The sequence below is a fragment of the Rattus rattus genome, chromosome 15 (assembly GCF_011064425.1).
Source record: "Rattus rattus isolate New Zealand chromosome 15, Rrattus_CSIRO_v1, whole genome shotgun sequence".
Classification (NCBI taxonomy): Eukaryota; Metazoa; Chordata; class Mammalia; order Rodentia; family Muridae; genus Rattus; species Rattus rattus.
In genome coordinates this window covers 43,801,674-43,825,207 of record NC_046168.1, presented here as the reverse complement: position 1 = coordinate 43,825,207, position 23,534 = coordinate 43,801,674, and the positions used below count along the sequence as shown (strand labels likewise).

Genomic DNA, 23,534 nt, shown 5'->3' with positions numbered 1-23,534 from the left:
CGTATAAAAAGCAAAGCAAAGCAAACAAAAGCACCACCACAACAGGAACATTGCCCTTTAGTTCTAAAGCTTTAGGGTTTTATTCTCTTAGAAGCCTTCAACGTCAACCCTCATCATGTGCTTTGTTACCCACAACTAGCTTTTAAGTATCTTTCAGCTGCACTGATTAGAAATTAACAATTCCATGGGCTTCCTACTATGCCCAGAAGTGTGTTCCATACAAAATTCCGATGTTGAAGCCCTGCCCTACCAACCAACTATATTTGGATAATTCGGGTTTTATGAGGACATGAAATTGGTCTCCTGATCTCATGCCATTTGTTGGGGGTTGTTCTGGTGCTGCTTGTGTTCATATGCTAAATTCTGTACACCGAGATCTGGTTGCCCTAAGATGAGCAAATTCCCACATACACCAGCCGTTGTTATGCAAACATTACTTCCCAATTTAAAACTATTGACTAAGTAAAAATGGCTACAACCAACTGGGGAGAATAGAGAGAGCAAGAATTTGAGTTACCAAGCTGCTGGGGGGTGGGGGGGTCGGGTGGAGTGGGGAAGACAGGTAGGGACCACAAAGGAGAAGGGAAGAGGAGGTAGGGGAAGTGTAGAAGATGAGAAGACAGGATGAGAAAATGGGATGTCTTCATTAATCAGGCAGACCAGCAGCACATGCTGGAGCACCATGAACACCCCAGGACACCAGACTGTTAGAGCAGAAATAACCCAGGAAGATTCAAATAGCAAGTATCTGGGGAAGCATAGTTGGGGAAGTAGCCAGTCTAGCATTAGATAATTAGATTAGGGGTAATTCCCCAGTAATTGTACAGAGCCTAATACATAAATTGTAGTTTAGGTCTCATTCATTTGAAGCTAGATGGGAATAAGTATAACTCATATTATTTTTACAGCCATTAGCATCTTCATAAAGGATACCAGAGAGCTCATTCTTTGTCATGTGAGGAAACATTAAGAAGGTAGCTGTCTATAAGACAATCTCCATTAGAAATTGAATTGATTAACACCTCGATTACAGACTTCTGGTCTTCAAAACTACAAGAAAGAAATTTCTGTTATCTAATCCACACAGTCTGTTTACTTTAAAAGATTCTTGTAATTACTAGAAGGGTGTGTCTGCAGTAATGAGTAAGTTATATGTGGTATCTCTGTCTTGGGGTTCCCACAGAACTGTAGGCTTGTGATCAAAAGTAGATGAGTAATATCCATGCACTGTGCATGGTGCTTCCTTCTCTCTGGCATTTGTCATCGTGTATATCAAACGTCGTATGTATTCCCAGCTTGTGTAGGAGTCCAGCTCACTGGGACCACAGCCATTTAGTTGTAACTTCATTTGTCACCACCAGGTGATCCTGGCACCCACTTCAAACTTAGTAGGGTAAACACAGTCATTAAGATAGCCAGCTGAGAGTTTTGTGCCATGCCTGGACTATTTCTTACCTGACATGTTAACAGTGTTTGAGAAGGTCCAAGTCCTTTCTTGTTGGCCATGGTGCACCTTTGTTTAGCTCGACAGGCAACCCCCTGCCTTAGCCATGGGCATGCTTCTGTTTGCTGCCACCTAAGCGATACTTCTGCCTGCAAGCCCATAATTACTGGCATTCTGTGCAATCCTAGATTTATCTTCCTCTGTACTTTCTATTTTGGGACTGGTTCTCATACATTGGGTTTTTCTGAAACATCTTGATTCTCAGGTCAAACCTCAAGTAAATTTAAAAGCACCTTGTCTCCCCTTTTTACTGGGGTATACGTTGCTTTCTTCATTTGTTCCTCCTTTCTATAGGGCATAACAGTTGGCAAAGAGGATTCAGCCAAAGGTTTCTAGAATGAGCTCATTTCGTGAGTTAAAAATAACCTAGATCTAATAGAACAGCTGGATACTTGACAGAGATTAAGTTGGTGGCTGAAGGGGAAATTGGGAGTTTGAGAAGATAGAGGAGTCCTAATGGAAACGCAGAGCTCTGGTGTGATGAGCTGAGGTGCACATCTTAACACAGCCCCAGCTAGAGATGAAGGGAGTCTCCCGGGCTCTAAGATTGGCAGGTGGAAAGTCAGGAGTTATTGTGGTTGTTGCTCAACTGCATCTTCACGAGCTTTGAAGTGAACATTTTGTTGCTCCTAGCAGCCTGCATTTTTTCACAGTGTGAACTCTGGGTCATGCACCTTGATACTATGGAGTAACAAAACTCTAAGGAAAACCAGCTCCTAGATGCCTCAATGGAAAGAGTGATACTGCTGCTTATTCACAGTGTGATCATGAACGGTGTCTGACTTTTGAATTTTCCTCTTGTATAAATAGGAGTTAATAGCTGGCTCCTCGTGGCATCGTGGAGATTACCTGAAAGATTAAAAGATGTCTTTGGGATGTGAATTCACTGTAAGCCATAGCTATCATGAAAAATAAGCAATTTAAAAAATGAGTTTGTTTCAAGAAGGATGACCAAAATGCAGATGCTTCACTCCTTCTTAAAAAGGGGAACAAAAATATTCATAGGTGGGGATAGGGAGGCAAAGATTAGAGCAGAGACTGAAGGAACACCCATTCAGAGCCTGCCCCACATGTGGCCCATACATATACAGCCACCCAAACTAGATAAGATGGATGAAGCTAAGAAGTGGATGCTGACAGGAACCGGATATAGCTGTCTCCTGCGAGACACAGCCAGAACATGTCAAATACAGAGGTGACTGCTAGCAGCAAACCACTGAACTGAGAACAGAACCCCATTGGGGGAATTAGAGAAAGGATTGAAAGAGCTGAAGGGGCTTGCAACCCCATATGAACAACAATGCCAACCAACCAGAGCTTCCAGGGACTAAACCACTACCCAAAGACTGTACATGAACTGACCCAGGGCTCCAGCTGCATATGTAGCAGAGAATGGCCTTGTTGGGTACCAATGGAAGGAGAAGCCCTTGGTCCTGCCAGGGTTGATCCCCCAGTGTAGGGGAATGTCGGGTTGGGCTTAGAGGCAGGGGTGAATGGAGAAGGGGAGCGGGAGGAGTTGGGGACTTATGGACAGGAAACTGGGAAAGGGAATAACATCTGAAATGTAAATAAGAAATACTCAATTTAAAAGAAAAGAAAGGAAAAGAATGAGTTTTTAAGATATGGTGCTAGGGATCAAGCCCAGGGCCTTACAGATATGCTTGGCAAGCTGTCTGTCTCCATGACATTCCTCTAGCCTTCAGTGATTACTTTTATGAACTTAGTAATCATTTCATAATTTTAGCATACTGGTACTCTTACCACTGAACCGTATATATTTTATCTACATATTTTTCTTTGCAGGTATGCAAGGTGAACAAATTAGCTGTTAAAATATGAAATACCAGTTCTAATTGTGATAGAAGGATAGTCAGCCCTCATCTGTGAGCTTTGCATTCTTATGTTCGACAGTTCAGAATTAAAATATAATATTCAGAAACATTGCATCATGGACTCTAACCATCTGGAACCATAAGCCCAATTAAATGTTTCCATTTGTAAGTTTCTTTGGTTATGGCATTTTTGTCAAAGCAATAGAAAAATAACTAATATAGCTTCTTTCAGGATCTACAAATATGTATCCATGCACACAAATAAAAACAAATAAAATAATAAATTTAAAAATATAATACAGTGTGTGGATACAATCAAAGAATATTGAGTGCTTTGATAGAAACTCCACACTGAAACCCTCTGCCTTGCATGATACACATGTGGCAAATGCCATGACCAAAGAATCTTAAAAAAGAAAACATTTAATTGGGCTTATGGTTCTACTCCATAATAGTGGAGTAGAGGCACGGTGGCAGATACAGCTATTGTAATTCACAAGCAGGAGGCAGAGAGGGCACTTGGAATGACAAGTGATATTTGAGACCTCAAGTTATATCCCCAGTCATACATCTTTTTCAACAAGGCTATACTTCCCAATTCTTCCCAAACAGTTCTACCAAGTGGGGACAAATACTCACACATATGAGCCTGTGGTGTTATTCTTCCACCACAGAAGTGTAACATTTCCTGGACCTGGAGTTAGAGTTAGTTATAAGCAGCCTGATATGGGTACTGGGAACTGAACTCCAGTCCTCTAAAAGAGCAGTAAGTTCTCTTAGCCACTGAGCCATCTTTTATATTATTCTTTCTTAATCTACTCCCCTGGTTAACTTTATGTCAACCTGATCTAGGCTAGAACTATCTAAAAGGAGGGAACCTCAATGGAGAAAATGGCTCCATAAGATCCAGCTGTAAGGCATATTCTCAACTAGTGGTTAATGGGGGAGGGCCCAGCCCGTAGTGGGTGGTACCATCCCTGGGCTGGTGGTCCTGGGTTCTACAAGAAGGCAGGCTGAGCAATGATGAACCAGCCAGTAAGCAGCACCTCTGTGTGGCCTCTGCATCAGCTTCTACTTCCAGGTTAGAGATCTTGCCCTAGTTACCTTCTTTGATGGACTGTGATGTAGAAGTGTAAGCCAAATAAACTCTTTTCCTTCTAATTTGTTTTTTGGTCGTGGTGTTTCATTGCAGCAATAACTAAAACACCTACCTTTTAGAAAGATGTAGAAGAAGTGAAGAATTCTGATATTCATGAATTGGCAGAATTCATATTATAAAAATGGCTACACTATGAAGAACAATGTGTACATATTCAATGAAGTCCCATGACTGTATTCACAGAAATAGGAAAATATCATAACATTCATTTGTTAAGCATATAAACCTCTAAATAGTCAATGTAATACTAAGAAAAAAATCAGAGTTATTGTAATATCTGATTTCAAACTATACCACTAGATTGGTTTACATATGTCTTAGTTTGTTTTATATTGCTGTGATAAACACTATGACCTAAAACAACTTGAGAAAGAGAGGGTTTATTTATTTATTTTTTTTGCATTTTTTTATTATTATTAACTTGAGTATTTCTTATATACATTTCGAGTGTTATTCCCTTTCCCGGTTTCCGGGCAAACATCCCCCTCCCCCCTCCCCTTCCTTATGGGTGTTCCCCTCCCAACCCTCCCCCCATTGCTGCCCTCTCCCCAACAGTCTAGTTCACTGGGGGTTCAGTCTTAGCAGGACCCAGGGCTTCCCCTTCCACTGGTGCTCTTACTAGGATATCCATTGCTACCTATGAGGTCAGAGTCCAGGGTCAGTCCATGTATAGTCTTTGGGTAGTGGCTTAGTCCCTGGAAGCTCTGGTTGGTTGGCATTGTTGTACATATGGGGTCTCAAGCTCCTTCAAGCTCTTCCAGTTCTTTCTCTGATTCCTTCAACAGGGGTCCTGTTCTCAGTTCAGTGGTTTCCTGCTGGCATACGCCTCTGTATTTGCTGTATTCTGGCTGTGTCTCTCAGGAGCCGATCTGCATTCACATTTTGATCATCCGTCTTGAGTTTCATTTGTTCTAGGCATCTAGGGTAATTCAAGCATTTGGGCTAATAGCCACTTATCAATGAGTACATACCATGTATGTCTTTCTGTGATTGGGTTAGCTCGCTCAGGATGATATTTTCCAGTTCCAACCATTTGCCTACGAATTTCATAAAGTCATTGTTTTTGATAGCTGTGTAGATGTACCACATTTTCTGTATCCATTCCTCTATTGAAGGGCATCTGGGTTCTTTCCAGCTTCTGGCTATTATAAATAAGGCCGCGATGAACATAGTGGAGCACGTGTCTTTTTTATATGTTGGGGCATCTTTTGGGTATGTGCCCAAGAGAGGTATAGCTGGATCCTCAGGTAGTTCAATGTCCAATTTTCTGAGGAACCTCCAGACTGATTTCCAGAATGGTTGTAGCAGTCTGCAATCCCACCAACAATGGAGGAGTGTTCCTCTTTCTCCACATCCTCGCCAGCATCTGCTATCACCTGAGTTTTTTGATCTTAGCCATTCTCACTGGTGTGAGGTGAAATCTCAGGGTTGTTTTGATTTGCATTTCCTGATGACTAAAGATGTTGAACATTTCTTTAGGTGTTTCTCAGCCATTCGGCATTCCTCAGCTGTGAATTCTTTGTTTAGCTCTGAACCCCATTTTTAATAGGGTTATTTGTCTCCCTGCTGGTCTAACTTCTTGAGTTCTTTGTATATTTTGGATATAAGGCCTCTATCTGTTGTAGGATGAGAGGGTTTATTTTTATCTTACACTTCCACATTAAAGCCCATCATTGAGGGAGCTCAAGGCAGGAACTCAAGCAGGAATATAGAGGTAAGAAATGGATGGAAATCATGAAGGAACTTGGATTATTATTGACTTGCTCCCAATAGGTCAAGTAGTCAGCTTTTTTATATCACTCAGAACCACCTGCCCAAGGGTAGCACCACCACCCACAGTGTGTTGGACCTTCCTACATCAATCATGAATCAAGAAAATATCTCTACATACATTTCCCAATCTTATGGGGCATCTCCTGGGTTCTAAAAGGTTTGGGCAGCTCCAGACATCCACAGCCTGTACAATTTGTTTCCTAGACTCAATTCAGTTCCATTTCTACCTCCTGCTTCACAAGCCAGACCTCTGTTCTTGGTTGTCATTCCTCAATGCTGGTACCACTAACCTTCTACAGTCTCCACTGAAACTGAGATGGTACCACAAGCAGTAACCTATCCTGGTCTCACATCAAGAACCCTCCTCCTTCAACATGTACCAAATCTCACCTTCTCTCCATGACCCCTTTAGTCCTGGAGCTTCCTTGCCACCAGAACTAGTATGTATTGCTAAGTTGGCTGCCAGCCTTTCCCTTACCTCTCTGGACTACTCATTTGTGTGCTGAACCTAAGGAAATACTCCCCAGAAAAAAATCTCTTCAATGATTCCAGTCTCCTTAATCAATCCCAGAGAAGCAACACTGAATGTCCCAGTAAAGCAAAGGTTTTGCTGGTCTTCAGTAGTGCTGGTCTCTTGTTAGTCACAGCTAATTTTTAAATCTCAGATGACAGGAAGTCGCATATTCTTAATAGAAAGCATAACTAAACTGCCAAGATAGCATCTATGCTACTTTGAAGCTTCACAAGCCAGACTGCCTTATCTGGATTGCTCTCAGCAATCTTTCAGGTTTATACATGACAGCTTCAGTAAGCCCCAGTCTGGTGCTGAAGGACTAGTGGACTTTAGCCCGTATTAGAAAGTCAAAAAAGAAACTCTCTGGTGTTAGTGAAGGCAGCTATTGGCAAAACACTAGGATAGACACATTTATCAGCAGAAAGCAAAGGAAGGCAGGCAAGAAGCAGCACTAACTCTCCCTTGGACCTTGTTATACCTGAGGCTGCCATAGGAAGGTACTAACCACTCCGGAGACTGGTTTTCCCCTACCCTTTAGTTAATTATGCCAGGAAATACTTTCAGACCAACCCAAAGGCATGTTTCTTGGTCGATTCAGTAATGCTTACAAACAGAAGAATGTAATTCAAAGCTGTAAAGTCCATATCATCCCTTTCAGAATTTCTATCATTAAGGAAACTAGTAGCAACAAATGTCAGTAAACATTCAGGTGGGAAATGAGCATTTGTATGTTGGTGGTTGGGGATTAGTGCAACTAAGATGTAAATAAATCTGAAGTTTTCTAAAATAAAATGAAAGAAAGAAAGAGAAGAAAATAATAAATAAACAAAAAGCCAAAATTGCCATGTGGCCCATCTGTATCACTCCCAGGAATATTCCCCAAAGAATCTAAGTCACTGTACTACTACAGAGATTTATAGGCTTAGATCCTTTAAAAACTACTTTAATCAGAGTTCTTCAATGCTTCAACTATTCATCTAGCACACCTACTAGAAGTAGGATAGAAAGAAGGTTAATAGGAAATGGATTGTGGACCTATTTTAGTAGTTCTTTGGGGTTATTTCAGTCTTTGTTTTCAGGATATCAGCAGCCCAAACCAATAGCAAACACCAAACACAAATTAGTAGCTGCAGCTTGATTCAGCAGAAACCACCAGACTCTGCCAAGTCAGAGGAAGCAGCAAGAAGCAACTGAAATACCACAGGAAGTTCTTTGGTGCATTTCTTTCTATAAAGTCAGGACAAGCGAAGAGCAGTGAAGCATTGCAAGAAGCAGTGCACTCTTTCCAAACATGAAGTGCCCTCTCAAGTGTCTGCCTCAGCAAAACATCTTCTCACAAGATAGCTTCCAGAAAAACATCATGTGATCTCTCACAAGACCCCTTCCAGGAAAACGTTACATGACACAACCGAGTCTTCAAAGAAACCAGAACCTTCCATATCAGAGAAACCCACACATCTGTGATTATCATGGCTGTGTTCACAACGGCCAATTTATGGAGCTAGCTTAACTATCATCAGATGAATGAAGAAAGGAAATACATGTATGACATAGACTTTTACTTAACGAAATTTATGACATCTGCTTGAAAATAAATGGAAGTAGAAAATATTATGACAAGAGAAATAAGCCAGACTCAGCTCAGGAAGAAATAAATGCATCCTTTCTCTCATATGAAGGATCTAGATTCAAATATTCATGAGAGAGAACAAGAGCAAGAGAGGACACACTAGAGATGCGAAGAGAGAAAAACGTAATTATAAAGTGAATTAGATGGAAGGGGACAGTGAATGAACAGATGAATAGTGGGGGACAAACAAGATCTGGAGGCAGGGAAAGAAGGATGAATGAGGATAATTGGGGAAAAATAAGAACAAAGTACAATTACATAGATGTTTTAAAATGTTCTAATGAAACCCACTATTGAGCCTATCAGCTAAGAATTAGTAAAATGCCTTAATGGATGGATTTATAAATGTGGTTATTACTGCTAACATATAAAGTAGTTGAAATATGGACATACCAATTAGAACAGAGAAATTCTTGTCTTAGTTTCTCTTTATTGCCATAACAAAAGCACCCATACCCAAGGCACCTAGAAGAACAAAGCATTTAACAAGGATAGGGGACTCCCATAGATACATGTGTTTGAATGTTCGGCCCATAGGGAGTGGCACTATTAGGAATTGTGACGTTGTTGGAGTAGGTATGGCCTTGTTGGAGAAAGTATTTCATTGTGGAGGCAGGTTTTAAGGTCTCCTATGCTCAAGCTACACCGAGTGTGGCACACCACCTCCTTCTTCTGCCTGTAGATTAAGATGTAGAACTCTAAGCTCCTTCTTCAATATCATGTCTGTCTGCAGGCTGCCCATGCTTCCTACCTTGACAATAGTGGACTAAACCTCTGAAGCTATAAGCCAGTCCCAATTAAATGGTTTTCTTTAAAGAGTTTCTATGGTAAAGATGTTTCTTTACAGCATTAAAATCCTAACCAAGTCAGGAGGCTTACAATTTCAGAGGGTGAGTTCATGAACATTATGATAAGGAACATTACAGCAGGCAGGCAGGAAGGCATGGTGCTACAGCAGTAGCTGAGAGCTTGTATCTGACTCACAAGCATAGGGAGAGAGCCAACAGAAATAGCTTTAACATTTGAACTTAAAACCCCACATCTAATGATACACAGTTCTACCAACTGGGAACCAACCATTCCAATATACAAGCTGATGGGGTCATTCTCATCCAAACCACCACAGTCCTCCTGCATTAGTCAGACCTTTCAGCACTGTGACAGGGTGTGATTTCCAAGCTTAGTTGACTCTAGTAATCTTCACTTTCATATTAGTCCACTGAGGCAAAGCTGAACATCATGGCAGAGAAAGCATGTAGTTGAAGAGGAAGCTCATCTTATCATAAACAGGAACTACATAGGAACATAGTAGAACTACAGGAACCTAATAGATAGAATAATAAGAGTGGGAGGGACAGATTCAGATCATGCCCTTGACCTACTTTCTGTAGTAAGATAAGTCACCTCAAACATTTTCACTGCTTTTCATATGGCCCTACCAGCTAGGGAACTAGCATTCAAAACAGGAGACTGTGAGGGACATTTCTGATTCAAACTATAATGCTTTTACTATTTAACATCATTATTAAGATTATATTTAAGCTGGGAGTGTTGCTTAGTGGTAGAACATTTGCCTAGTATGCATAAGATCCTGAGTTTGATCTGAAGCAAAACACACACACACACACACACACACACACACACACACACACACACACACACACACACACCACAACACTGTGTTCTTAGTGTGTATAGTTTATTAATAGGTTTTTTTCATGCCATGGTAAAAAAAATTCTTGCATATTTAATCTATTACCACTTAGACTCAGTTTTTATTTTATTAATTTTTAATTAATTAATTTATTGTTTGTGTGTGTATAGGAGGTGGAGAGGTATGCATGGTGCATGTGTGATGTCCATAAAGGCCAGAAAGACGGCAGTTAAAGATTGTTGTGAGCTATTACGTAGGTGTTGAGAACTGACCTAGTATCCTCTGCAAGAGCAGCGAGGTCCCCTGCAAGAGTAGTAAGTGACCTTAAGTACTCAGCTACTTCTCTAGTCTGACTTTCATAATATTTTGTAACAACCTAGGATAATTAATTAGTTCTTCTTTATAGCTTATCGTACTGTGGTAGTTTTAGTGTGCTTTTTTTTAAATATTGAATTTTTTAATGTAAAAAAGACTAAGTCAAAATTCACTGTGGCACAAACACACAAGCACGAACACATAAAAATATGGCACTGTTTCCATAATCAATGCCCATAAAATCTAAGCAGAGACAGTACATTAGTAATTAGAGCATCATGTAATGTTGGGTTTAGGAAGAAGCATAACAGGTAAAAGAAAGAACATATGACATTAATTCAAGCATGTAATTCAAATTTACAAATTATAAAAATTCCCCACTTTTATAGCTAAATTTTAGCCTCATTTTTTCAATTAAATGCCTGTTAACAAGCCAATTGGACAAACTCATTTACCCAAATTTACATCCTAGAATATGTAAGCAAACTGAAGACATTATTCAGATGAGTAAGTTTTATTCATTTTCATTATCTCTGTGATCAGGTTGCAAAGGACACGCTATTCTCCTAAGCCACTGCTTCCTGCTTCTTCAGGAATCTGGTTCTCCTTTTTAGAATCTTTAGGGGACAGCCTGAAGAAGTCCCCGATGCCTTTTTGCCACTTGGGAGTTGGGCGTACACAGACTGGGTTCCCTCCAGCACACTTATTTTCAGCTTTTTTCAATGAACCTGAAGAATTCGTGACAAAGGTGGAGGAGCCGAGCACCTTCCTGGGGACTTGAGAAGCCACCACTTTTCTGTAGGCCCCTGGGACGTAGTTTGCTTTGGTCCACACCTTGTTCACACAGGAAGAGACAACATTCACTGACTCCCCAGCTACAGACGTCTCAACTGGACAAGAACCCCTAGTGTGCTTTTAAAATATGATATAAAACTCATTAAAATTAAAACAGGTGAGATGTTACCTCAGTGAATAGCACGTATTTCCACAACTCTGTGTTTTCATTAATCAGTGTGATACATGAATTTTTATGCTTAGGCTGTGTTACAAGTCAGAGTCTATTGGGCTTCATTAACGTTCCATGGTTTTGATGAAATATTACAACCTCAATAGTGTCTTTATTTCTACTTATATAAAAAATTCAAGCTATATATCTGTGATTAATGATAGTGGTATGATTTCCTTGGTATTTACTATTGGAAATGATCAGATAGAACATGAATAATAATGTCTTGAATGGAGGTCACTCTCAGTCACATGTCACATCAGGGGACAGAGTTGAGTAAAGAATTTACTGGTATATTGTATCTCCCATGGAATAGAGATGAAAATTCATACAGCAATGGAGAGTCATCTTTAATAGATTTCTAGGAACCACAAACTTCACTTAAGTCTAGCCATGAACTATAATGTGCACTTGAAGAATAAGGCATTGACCATTAACTGGATACTCAGAAAAGGCTCCTTATTTACGAGAAGAGGCACCTCATCCCTTGTGAGAGGCCTTTTTTGCTGTCACCTAAATTCGAATACTTGTTTTCTCCACTTGGAAATAAAACCGTGGCCATCAATATTCTAGTTCCGATTTGAGCATTGGTGTCAGTGAAGATTTTCCAGCTATGATTCAGTAAAGACATATTCAGATTGCATAGCTTTGTTTGATGGGCTGTTGTACCAGTGTCTCTAGCTCCGACCCATACTTTGCACTGGTGTTAGTAATGTGGGGACCAGGAATCTGTGAACTGCATTTCTGCTTTACTACATTGGTTCTCTCTTTAGAAAGGTTTGAATGGTGGCCTCGAGGAAGAAGGGAGTTCTCCTGTGGACTTCCCATCTGCTCCTCTTGCTGTGAATATTAATTACCCAAGCAGTACTTCACTTGAGCATAGTAAACGATGGGCAGAGTGAATTGAATCCAGTTTTCTGTTTTCTAATCAGAGAAGAATGGACTCAAATCCACAGTCACACAGGAGCCAGTAGGCTCAGCCAGCTCTCAGAAGTCCAGATTCTGGCCCTACTGGACAAGTCTCTTTTCAGAGGTTGGGCCTCAAATCCATTGGGATCTCTCCTCTGAGCTTCACTTTAATTCTCAAAGAGGATGAACATAACGCTCTCCATTGCTATTAAATCTTTGGTGTCAGCATTCTCTTTTAAAACAATTTTATGTGCTGATAGTTTTTAGACCTGGTTATCTAAACTTTATACTGACTCTAAAAATAACTTATGGGAATTCTATAACCAACCACAACAGCCATATTAAAAAGAAAAGAATTAAGTGGTTCAGTTATAAAAATCACTCAAATAATAGGGCCAAAACTTTCTAAAAGATCATTTTTTAAGAACATTACATAGTGGGCTGGAGAGATGGCTCAGTGGTTAAGAGCACCGATTGCTCTTCCAGAGGTCCTGAGTTCAAATCCCAGCAACCACATGGTGGCTCACAACCACCCTGATCTGGTGCCCTCTTCTGGTGTGTCTGAAGACAGCTACAGTGTACTTATATATAATAAATAAATAAATCTTTAAAAAAATGTTATATAGCTTAAAGTAGGCCAGGCTTTGTGGCATACATCTCAGTTTATCAGATTATTCAGGAGGACTGCCATGAATTCAAACAAACTTGAGCTGCATTCAGAGACCCCATATCAAAACACCAAACCAAAGAACAGACAAAACCTATTTGATGAAGAGACAGGTCATGAGAGAGTTCTGTCAAAGTTGGTTGAATCCAAGTTTTTCTTTATCTTAATGTGAATTTCAGACTCTTAGTATGATTCCATTAGTCTGTTCTGGTTACTTTCTTATAGCAGCACCATATTTTTCTGATTACTATAGCCTAATAGTAGATTGTGAAACTGTATATTATTTATTCAAATTTATTTTCAAAATTTATTTGGCTGGTATGATTCTATGACATTTCAAGTGAATCCTAATATCATTTTTGTCTACTTCTGAAGGTTGATGTAATTTTGCACTTTGAATATGCAGCTCACTTTAGGAGTATTCCCATATGAATTATACAATGTTTTCCAATTTATCAAACAAAATATCAAGATGCCATGGATTTAATATATCTTCCCATTATATTTCGTGATTCCAAATATGTAACTTCTGAAGTTATTTTGTTAAATTTTGTTCTCAAATATTTTACTTTTTGCTATAATCAATAATATACAACACATAGATTATTATGATATTCCACTTATATAGGACATAACATTGAAACTTATTACTAAAATGAAATATAAGACTACAGGAAGGTAGTTTTGATGTAAAAGTAAAGATACCATCACATTATAAACCTGGGGCTGGAGAAATGAATAAACAGAAACAAGAGTCAAAAAGTTTTTTATTTTCCTACCTTTTAAACACTTACAAAAACTTTCTGTATCCATTCTTCATTTGAGGGACATCTGGGCTGTTTCTAGCTTCTGGCTATTACAAATAAGACTGCTATGAATATCGTGGAGCATGTGTCCCTGTGGTATGGTGGGGTATCTTTTGGGTATAGGCCCAGGAGTGGTATTGCTGGGTCTTCAGGAAGAACAATTTCCAATTTTCTAAGGAACCACCAGATTGATTTCCAGAGTAATCACTCGCCCTCCCACCAGCAATGGAGGAGTTTCCCTCTTTCTCCACATCCTTGTCAGCATGTGCTGTCGCCTTAATTTTTTATCTTAGCTATCTGATTGGTGTAAGGAGGAATCTCAGGGTCATTTTGATTGACAATTTCCCTGATGACTAAGGACTTTAAACATTTCTTTTAATGTTTCTCGGCCATTTGAGATTCCTCTGTTGTGAATTCTTGGTTTGGCTCTGTACCCCATTTTTAAATTGGATTATTTATAGTTTTGGAAGTTAGCATCTTGACTTCTTTATATATTTTGGTATTAGCCCTCTGTAGGGTTAATGAAGATTTTTTTCCCCAATCTATAGGATGCTGATTTGTCTTATTGACCATGTCCTTTGCCTTACAGAAGCTTTTCAGTTGATTTATCAATTCTTGATCTTAAAGCATGAGTCATTGGAGTTCTATTTAGGAAATTTCCCCCTTGCCAATGAGCTCAAGGCTTTTTCCCACTTTCTCTTAGATTCAGTGTATCTGGTTTTATGTTGAGGTCCTTGAGCCACTTGGACTTGAGTTTTGTGCAAAATGATAAATATGGATCTATTTTCACTTTTCTACCTACAGACTGTCAGTTAGACCAGCACCATTTACTGAAAATGCTTTCTTTTTTCCACTGTATGTTTTTGGCTTCTTAGTCAAAGATCAAGTATCCATAAGTGTGTGGGCTTATTTCTGGGTCTTCAATTTTCTCCCAGTGGTCTCTGTACCAATACGATGTGGTTTTTATCACTATTGCTCTGTAGTACAATTTGAGGTCAGAGATGGTGATTCCTCGAGAAATTCTTTTATTGTTAAGAATTGATTTTACTATCCTGAGGTTTTTGTTTTTCCAAATGAAATTGAGAATTGCTCTTTCCATGTCTGTGAAGAATTGTGTTAGGATTTTGGTGGGGATTGTGTTTAATCTGTAGATTGCTTTTGGTAGGATGGCCATTTTCACCATGTTAATTTCATCAATACATGAGTATGGGATATTTTCCGATCTTCTGAGGCCTTCTTCGATTTCTTTCTTTTTCTTTCTTCCTTTCTTTCTTTCTTTCTTTCTTTCTTTCTTTCTTTCTTTCTTTCTTTCTTTCTTTCTTCTTTCTTCCTTCCTTCCTTCCTTTCTTTCTTTCTTTTCAGGGATTTGAAGTACTTGTCCTACAGATCTTTTACTTGCTTGGTAAGAGTTACATCAAGATACAAAACGTGGTTCATTTACATAATGGAATATTGCTTAGCTATTGAGAATGAGGACATCCTGAGTTTTGCAGGTAAATGGATGGAACTAGAAAATATCATGCTGAGTGAGGTTGCCCAGACCCAAAACATGGTATGTACTCACTAATAAGTAGATATTAGCCAAAAGGTACAGAATACCCAGAACACAACCCACAGAATTCAAGAAGTTTAACAAGTGGAAATGGAAGTGGAAGCTGAGGAGCAGGGCAACCCCCTAAGAAAACCAGCAGTTTCAACTAACCTGGACCTCTGGGAACTCCCAGACACTGAGTCACCAATCAGGCAGCATACAGGGTCTGGTCCTGGGTCCCTCCAACGCATATATAGCAGGGGACTGCCTGGTCTGGCCTCAGTGAGAGAATCCTCTAGAGACTTGAGGCCCCAGGGAGGGGAAAGGCCTGGTGGTGGTGGAGCATCCTCTCAGAGACAAAGGAGGGGAGGAAGGGGATGAGGAACTGTGCAAGGGGGAACTAGGAGGGGGGCAGACAGCTGGGTTGTAACTAAATAAAAAAAAATCAAAAACTTTTCATGACAATAACTAGTTTAATGAGAATGATAGTGAAAACTCCAAAGATACTACTTATGAAAATTCAATGACTTTGCTTTATTTGGTCGTTAAAATAATCTCACCAGAAGCCTGTGAGATGACTCAGAAGGTACCCGCATTTGTTGCCAGACCTGATGACCTCAGTTCAATCTCTCCCTAAGCCTCCATGGTAGAAGAGAACAATCACTGGAGGTTGCCCTCTAACCTCCACACATGTTCTGGAATAATTAGTGCCCCCCCACATGTACACACACGCACACACACACAGATACCTATATATAAATGCAAATTTAAAAAAGCATTTAAAACTTGTCAGATGGGATTGTTTGTGAAGTCTTTGGTAGTTTATTGTATATCTATTTTATGAAACTATTAGTATAGCTACTCTGATGTCAGCTTTGATGTGTTAACCTTACAAGAACTTTGCTGTGTCTATTGCAAAGCAGCTTATGAAACATCCATGTATACTTACAATAAAATAAAATGATACTTATATTTTCTTCTTTAGAAATCTTCAGTTTCTTTTAAATTCCAAGTGAAATTTGCTTCCTCGTATGGTACATAGTATAGTAATATATCGTTGTTTAACATGTATCGGCAGGAGTGTTTAGAAAGAATATTCAGTTGAGTAAAAAGCTGACTATGTAATCAACCTTGAGGACCTAAGTCTTCATCCCCAGTTCTTATATAAGTGTTGGACAGTACCATGCATATCTATAATGCCAGTGTTGGGACAGGAGAATGAAACTAGTTGGCCAGTTACTTAAGCCTCATTCACTGAGAGATGCTGTCTTACGTATAAGATGGAGAGCAATAAAGAATGATATTTAACATTAACCAGTGACCTGCTCAACACATGTACACTTCAGGAACCCATGTACACATACACACGTGCACACATAAATCATTGGCAGAAAAACTGCATATTTGACATTGTAGGAAATAGTTTTTATTTTTCATGGGGTAGATAATCCAGTTCAGATTCTACAAAACGATTCTGTCAGAACAATCTATTATACCTCATGCTGTGTGTGGTAGCAGCCAAGCATTGCTGGCAATAGCCTGAAGATTCTTTCTCTCCACCAAGTAAACCTGGATCCTCAAACCACAGAAAAAATTCAGGATGAGTCAGAATACAGCAAAGTTAGTAAATTTATCAAACACTTATAAAAGTTAATACACACTTTAGACTTAAGTATACACACACAGAAAGAAGCTTAAAGAGTTATACACTCAGGGCATGGAAATAGGTTTCTCAAGAGCGTCACATGTGTGTCTTTACATGCATGTGTGTGTGTGTGTGTGTGTGTGTGTGTGTGTGTGTGTAATTATGATTTTTCTAATTACATTGTTGAAAGACTGTAGCTTACAATAAACTTTAAACATTAAGTAAAATTTAAAAATTAATTAAGAACATAAATGAGCAGGTTTACAGATTCCTTTTATCTAAAAGGATTTTTCTCTGTAAATGGAATTTAAGGGATGTAATATTTAGATTTAAGGAAAAGAGAGTATGCTACATCTCTCCACTTCAACATCTGTATGTAGGATGAAATGTCCTTTACACACATCAAGTCACTCTGGGGATAGGCAAATCCTCTCTCACTAAGGCCAGACAAGGCAGTCCAGTGAGGGAAATGGGATTCACAGACAGGCAACAGATTCAGGAATAGCACCCATTCCAATTGTTGAGGAAACCAATGCACACATTTGCTGCATATGTGCATGACAGAAGGTAAGTCCAGCCCATGATCACTCTTTGATTAGTGACACATTCTCTGGGGGCCTCCCCTCTGTTGGTCTTCCTGTAGAGTTCCTATCCTCTTCAGGTTCCTCAATCCTTCCCCAAAATCTTCCACAAGACTCCCAGAGCTCCATCTAAATAGATATCAGAGGTGGATGGAGTGGGAGAGGAGTGGGCTGGGAGGTAAGGGAAAGAGAGAATGGAAATCATCTGATCATCTCGGGGTGGAGGGAGGGGAAGCATCTGTAGAACAAGAATGTGCCCGACACCTGGCAATGGGGAAGTCCCAGGATGTCTATGGGGGTGACTCTAGCTGAAACTCTTAGCGGTGGGGGGATATGGATACTGAATTGGCCACTTTTTGAAGCCAGGCAGGACTTCTAATGGAGGCATAAGGACACCAATTCACTCATAAAACTTTCAACCCAAAATGTGTCCTGCCTACAGGATATGCAGGGACAAAGGTAGAGCAGAGAGGGAAGAAATGATCAATCAATCACTGGCCCAAACTGAGACCCATCCCATAGGCAAGAACCCTGACATTATTAATGATACTCGCTTATGCTTGCAGACAGGTCCTAGCAAAACCATCTTCTGAGAGGCTCCACCCAACAGCCACTGATGGAAAGAGATGCAGAGATCCACAACCAAACAGTACATGGATTTTGGCTTCTTTTAAAACCCAGTTACGTTATGTGATTATGTTTTTTCTTTTAATCCCAGGTGTAGGATTTGGGGTGGCTGATGCTCTTCCTGCTGCTGCTGGTGGTGGTGGTTCCTGCTGTTGGGTTTGCTGCTTTTGTTATTGCTAGACTGCTGGGTTGCTGGATTCCTAGACTGCTGTTTGCTGGATTGCTGGTTGGAGCTATCCTAATGACACAGATTGATTGAACTTGCCCCTAAGAACTCAATGCCTCAACCAGCAGGAAGTAGTCTAAAGAGATCTATGCATCTTTCCCCCTCTAAACTTCTTTCTCCCTTACCTAATGTTGGGGGGGTGCTTGAAAGGGATTAGGGTAGAATGAGGGTAAAGGAGGGTGGAATACAAAAGTACCCAGTAAAGTAGCCCAAAAAGGCTGGCTACAGAAAATCAACTTATTTACACACCAGACCAAGGCACGGGTGCAACCCCTCACTTGGTCCCATACAAAGAACATCAAATGATATGATGGTAATGGCCCACATCTGGTATCTCGCCACTTAGTGTGTGAACCAAGGGATAAACAGGCAGAGGATTTCAAATGTTCCACCAGCTTCATCTCAGCTCAGTCCTCACTGTGCACGTGGCTTATCTGAACTCTCATCTATCTGTCTGTGAGTCTGCCCATTCGTCTGGTTCTCCCCTTGCCTCGGTGGCCTCCACAGTTGTGTACTTTGCTTCTGAAGTTCTACTTGTTCCTTATGCTTAGCTCATCCCAGATACTGGGCTTGACTCTGTAACCAGTGCCTTCAATTGGGCTTGTTCACATTTTATCTAAGTCCTTGTAGGAACACTCTGTCTGCACCAGTCTCCTGCCTGCCTTCCAGGGAGGCCTCGTCAGAAGTCCTTGACCCCCAGTAGTCTCCTCCTTAACCTTTCTCAGCCACTCTGTAGCCAAGATGGATAGACACAGATATAGATCTATTTTCTCCGTGATGTGTGATGTGCAATCTGAGAGCTAATGTTCATAGTTAAGATTAGAATAAAAGAGGTCATGTTTGCTCAGCCAGCTGTCAAAGAAAATCGGTAGAGTTGGCAAGCTCCTGCCAGTGAAGCTGACAGACGTAACTTGTGAATTTATTGTTATTCTATAAATTCTGATACTGTGGAAAGACAGATGTGTCTATTCATGCATTTGGCGTAGCATGCTCATGATAAATAGTTAATTTTCCGTTTGAACACCATTGTTTGAGACGCCGCTGGGAAAATTAGAGTTATCTCTGTAGGAAAACTTGGTTTTATTGGTTGAATTGATTTTTCTTGACTTCCAGGCTGTAGCAAACAGATCTTAGGGTGAGAGATTCTTTCCCCATGTCTCCTTAATTTTTCTTCCTCTCCTTCCTCCATAACCTTTTAATTGTTCACTTCATGGACCAAAAGCTTAAAACAAACCATACTTTCCCGTGTTTGTGATGGGTTTTTAGTTATCGGTGACTAGAATTCCAGGAAAGAAGTTGTGTCTACAAAGGCTGATCTACTGATTAGAACTCAGTGAAATGGAGAGGTTGGAATGTTGCTGTTTCAGAGGTTATCTCATGCTGACCTAGCTGAACCATGCCCCTCCCCAGCAGCTATTCCTTCCCCACTTCTGTTGGAACTAACATGCTGTGAATAACAGATTAATAACATTTTTAACTTAGCAGGCCACTGGCTTCTTTCAGCCCTAAAACTGAAGTTATCAGATAACATTTAAGGCTTATAGAAAAGCTCCCACGTCTAGCTGTAACAACCTCTCTAATGTATCCACTGATGTATTTTAAATTGCCTTAAGCAATGACTTTTTTGTCCTGTAAAATTATGAAACTGCTTCCCCACTGGAACATGGAATTCGGGGTAATTTTAATCTATGTTCTCTGGTTATTGCCACTTAAATTTTACTTTAGAGTAAACTATCTCTTATTCTCTTTAAGATGAAAGTTGTTTTGTTGTTGTTGTTGCTTTGTGGCTTAGTTGGTTTTGCTTTCTGTGAAAATAGGTTAGTTTCTTTGCAAGATGGTATGTTTTACATCTACAGAAATCATAACCCACTCTTTTGCAATAACTTTGTGGGGAAGATTAGCTCAGGCTGTGTCTGATTTGGCTGGTGCCATTGCTCCCTAGGTATCTGGAATAGACTCTTTGTTACCAAGCATTGCTTTAAGTTGGGAGATCAATTTAATTAGTGAATAATTCTAATTTGCTAATTTAGCTAACACTTCTTTTGAGCATTGTATCATTTGGCATAATGTTTTGAGACCTCACAGAAACCTGTAAAGTTTCTGGGCAGTGTGCCTTCATTTACTCAGTCACTTCGGCCCCTGCATATTTGATTTAACCATTCTGTGGTTTGGCACTGTAAGGTTTTCTGCCAGTCTTACTGATATGTGCTCATTAGAACCAGTTGTCTACAAAGCACCTGCTTTCCTGGGAAAGGATCTGATTACTGAAATGCAGCTAGTTCTCACCAAGGAAAGGGCTCAAATTTCTTGGCCTGCTTCCTGCATTATCAGACTGCTGGTTGGTCTTTCTATTTGTTGTGCTCAGCCCAAATTTCTTCCTTGTCTTTTGTTCTGGAAAGGTCCTGCTGTGAATCGCTCTCTATTTTCTTCATTCTCTCCTTTTAAGGCAGATCATGCTGTGCCCAGCCCTGCATCTAGATTGTACTGTGATAGGAATACAATGCATCTAGTTCCTGCTACCATCCCAGGGGAGTCCTTTAGATACAAGGACATCCAGAGTTAGGTCTGTGCCTCCACTCGACTGTCCCCAGAAGCAACTCCTGTATTCTTTTGTTTCTATTCCAAGCACTTTTCTCTCTTTTTTTTCATGAAAGAGTTCCTCTTGTAATCATGAAAGGCAGGACCAGTGCAGGCAGGGGTGCTTTCAATCCACTTCTTTGTTCCAAGGACAGCTGGTTCCAGCCATGCTCTGAAAAATGGAAAGATTCCCATGGGGGGAAGTCACCTGAAACCCAAAATACTTTCTTGCAAAATGGAAGCAGAACCTACTGTTGCTAACTCTGTGATCTTGGGCTGGAAGCAGCATTTCTTCACATCTCAGTTTCTTCCTGTGAAAAAGAACAGAGTGGACTAGATTTATTTATTTTTGGCAGGTGGATAAAATGCTGTATGAGTCTCTTAAAAGCCATGGACTTGCTCTTTAGAAGAGTGCAATTCTGAAAACATCCGTGAAAGCTATAAACAAGTTAGGGTCTGACTGACATGTTGGAGATCTAAGTCTATTGGGTTAAGAAAAATAAAGTAAGTACGACCCCTAAATTCATTTTGAAGCCTCATATTCTGAGCATCCTCTTGAGGCTCTTGACCTGAATGAGAATGTCTTTAGCACTTATACCTCTCTCAAGCCCCATTTCAGTTAAGTGTCAAATGTTCTCTTTTCTACTAGTTAGTCATAAAGGGTCACCTTGGGCAAAATCACAGACTTGTAGTAAGACACTGTAGGAAGTAACCAGGCATTTTCCCTGCTTTGCAAACTTGTTTTTCTTCTTCCTTTGGCTTTCAAAATTTTAACATTACTGGATATAGGACAAACTTTCCCATTTAAAGTATATACTTTGAAATAGGGCTGTGTCCTCCCTTAAGTTACTCTAATTGTATGAACTTGTGGTTTTACAGGTCTTATCATCCCCAACAGACTCCATTTTGAGGATGAGGGATGACTCTGCACCTGGGTGAATACATAAAGGACACCCTTTGCCTGGTAATTCCCACGCAGCACAGACTGATGCATAATGGTTTATTCTTGGATGTTGGAAGAGTCTCATATTATGCATTTGTTGGGGGTGTACTAGGACAGGAGGGACTCATGAGTTTATTAAAATCATATAAAGAAAACCAAGCCTGAGAACTTATCAGGCATATTAGACCAAGGAAAGGGTATCTAGATCCCTCTCTGAACCCTATAAAGAGGTTAACACCTAGCATAGTGTTAGTGATGGCTCTTGTCATCTGACCACCCAGGATGTATATCAGGCATAGGAGTCAAGAGCTGACTGACTGTCTTAGGAGCTCCATTTCAGCTGTAGTTCATTCTTGACTATTGACATGGCTTACTTAATTGGCCTTACTGTTTGCTCACTTACACCTGTAATCCATCCATCAGCCTGTTTATCCATCCATCTGGATGGTCCTAGCACCTTTGCCCTTGTAGCTGGACTCTGCAACAGCAATGAAATGCCTCTGAAGAGACCCCATCTGCTTGTTATCTCATCCCTAGAGATTCTATTTATTTTCTATCAGCTTCTCAGCTTTGTCCTTCTAGGCCAATCCAAAGCACCTCAAATCCCCTTGCTTCTTAAATCTTTCATTGCCATTCTATATCCTACACACACACACACACACACACACACACACACACACACACACACACACACACACAGACAGATGTATTTGCTGTGTGTTCTGTAGTGTGTGATATATAGTTATTATTCAAATAAATGCATTTTTGGGAATTAGTTCCAATGCTTTGTCTTAATTTGGATCCCAAAAGCCATACTCCCAGAGGCTGAGTATCCCTGCCCCCGGCTAGCTTTGATTGGTAATAAAGAATTGTCCTATAGCCAATGGCTGGGCAGGGAGACTGAGATGGGGCTTTTAGATTGAGAAGGCAAGAGACCAAGGAAGAGAGACGAGAATCACCATGATGGGGGAGCAAGGAGAATAGACTTAAAGGCCCACCAACATGTAAGATTCCAGGAAAGTGGTTCTAGGGGCCACTCCCCCTATTATGTTTGGGGTAGCAGAGATGAAATATAGATTTTAAAAGATGTTAATTCAGGAATATTGGAGGGGAGTGTGTACTAGCTGTGGGGAGGTTTAGAAGTGTCCAGTCATTGTGCTAGTCAAGGCATATCAAAATTAGCTGGTGTGTATGTATGTCTGTGTGTCTGTGTGTGTGTTTGTGTGTGTGTGTGTTTCTGTGTGTGTATGTGTCTGTGTATGTGTGTGTGTGCACATGCACGTCTTTCATTCTTGATTCCAGAGCCCTTGGGAAAATACAGCAGGTGAGTGACCTGCCAGGAGCCAAAGCATATCAACTATTGACCATTAGTGTGTTACTTGGCCAAGGCCATCTAGGAAAGTGGGAATATCTGGCTTCTAATGAAAGCTCCATACCTTGTGAGCCTATTTTTAATAAACTCTGACATCTTAGAAAATCACATAAGTGTTTGTCTATGTTTCCGACATTGCAACGCAATGACAATATGGTTTAGCATCATTTTGTACAAGCATATCATTGCATACACAGGACCCCGATTTCTGGAACCCTTTTCTCTTACAAAATCAAAACACTGTAACTGTTATTCATGTGGAT

The 23,534-nt window shown here is 40.2% G+C and overlaps 1 pseudogene; it reads right to left on the bottom strand.

Annotated features, from left to right (window-relative positions):
• Positions 1-10,895: 10,895 nt before the first annotated feature.
• Positions 10,896-15,896, bottom strand: LOC116884368 (annotated as a pseudogene).
• Positions 15,897-23,534: the final 7,638 nt, after the last annotated feature.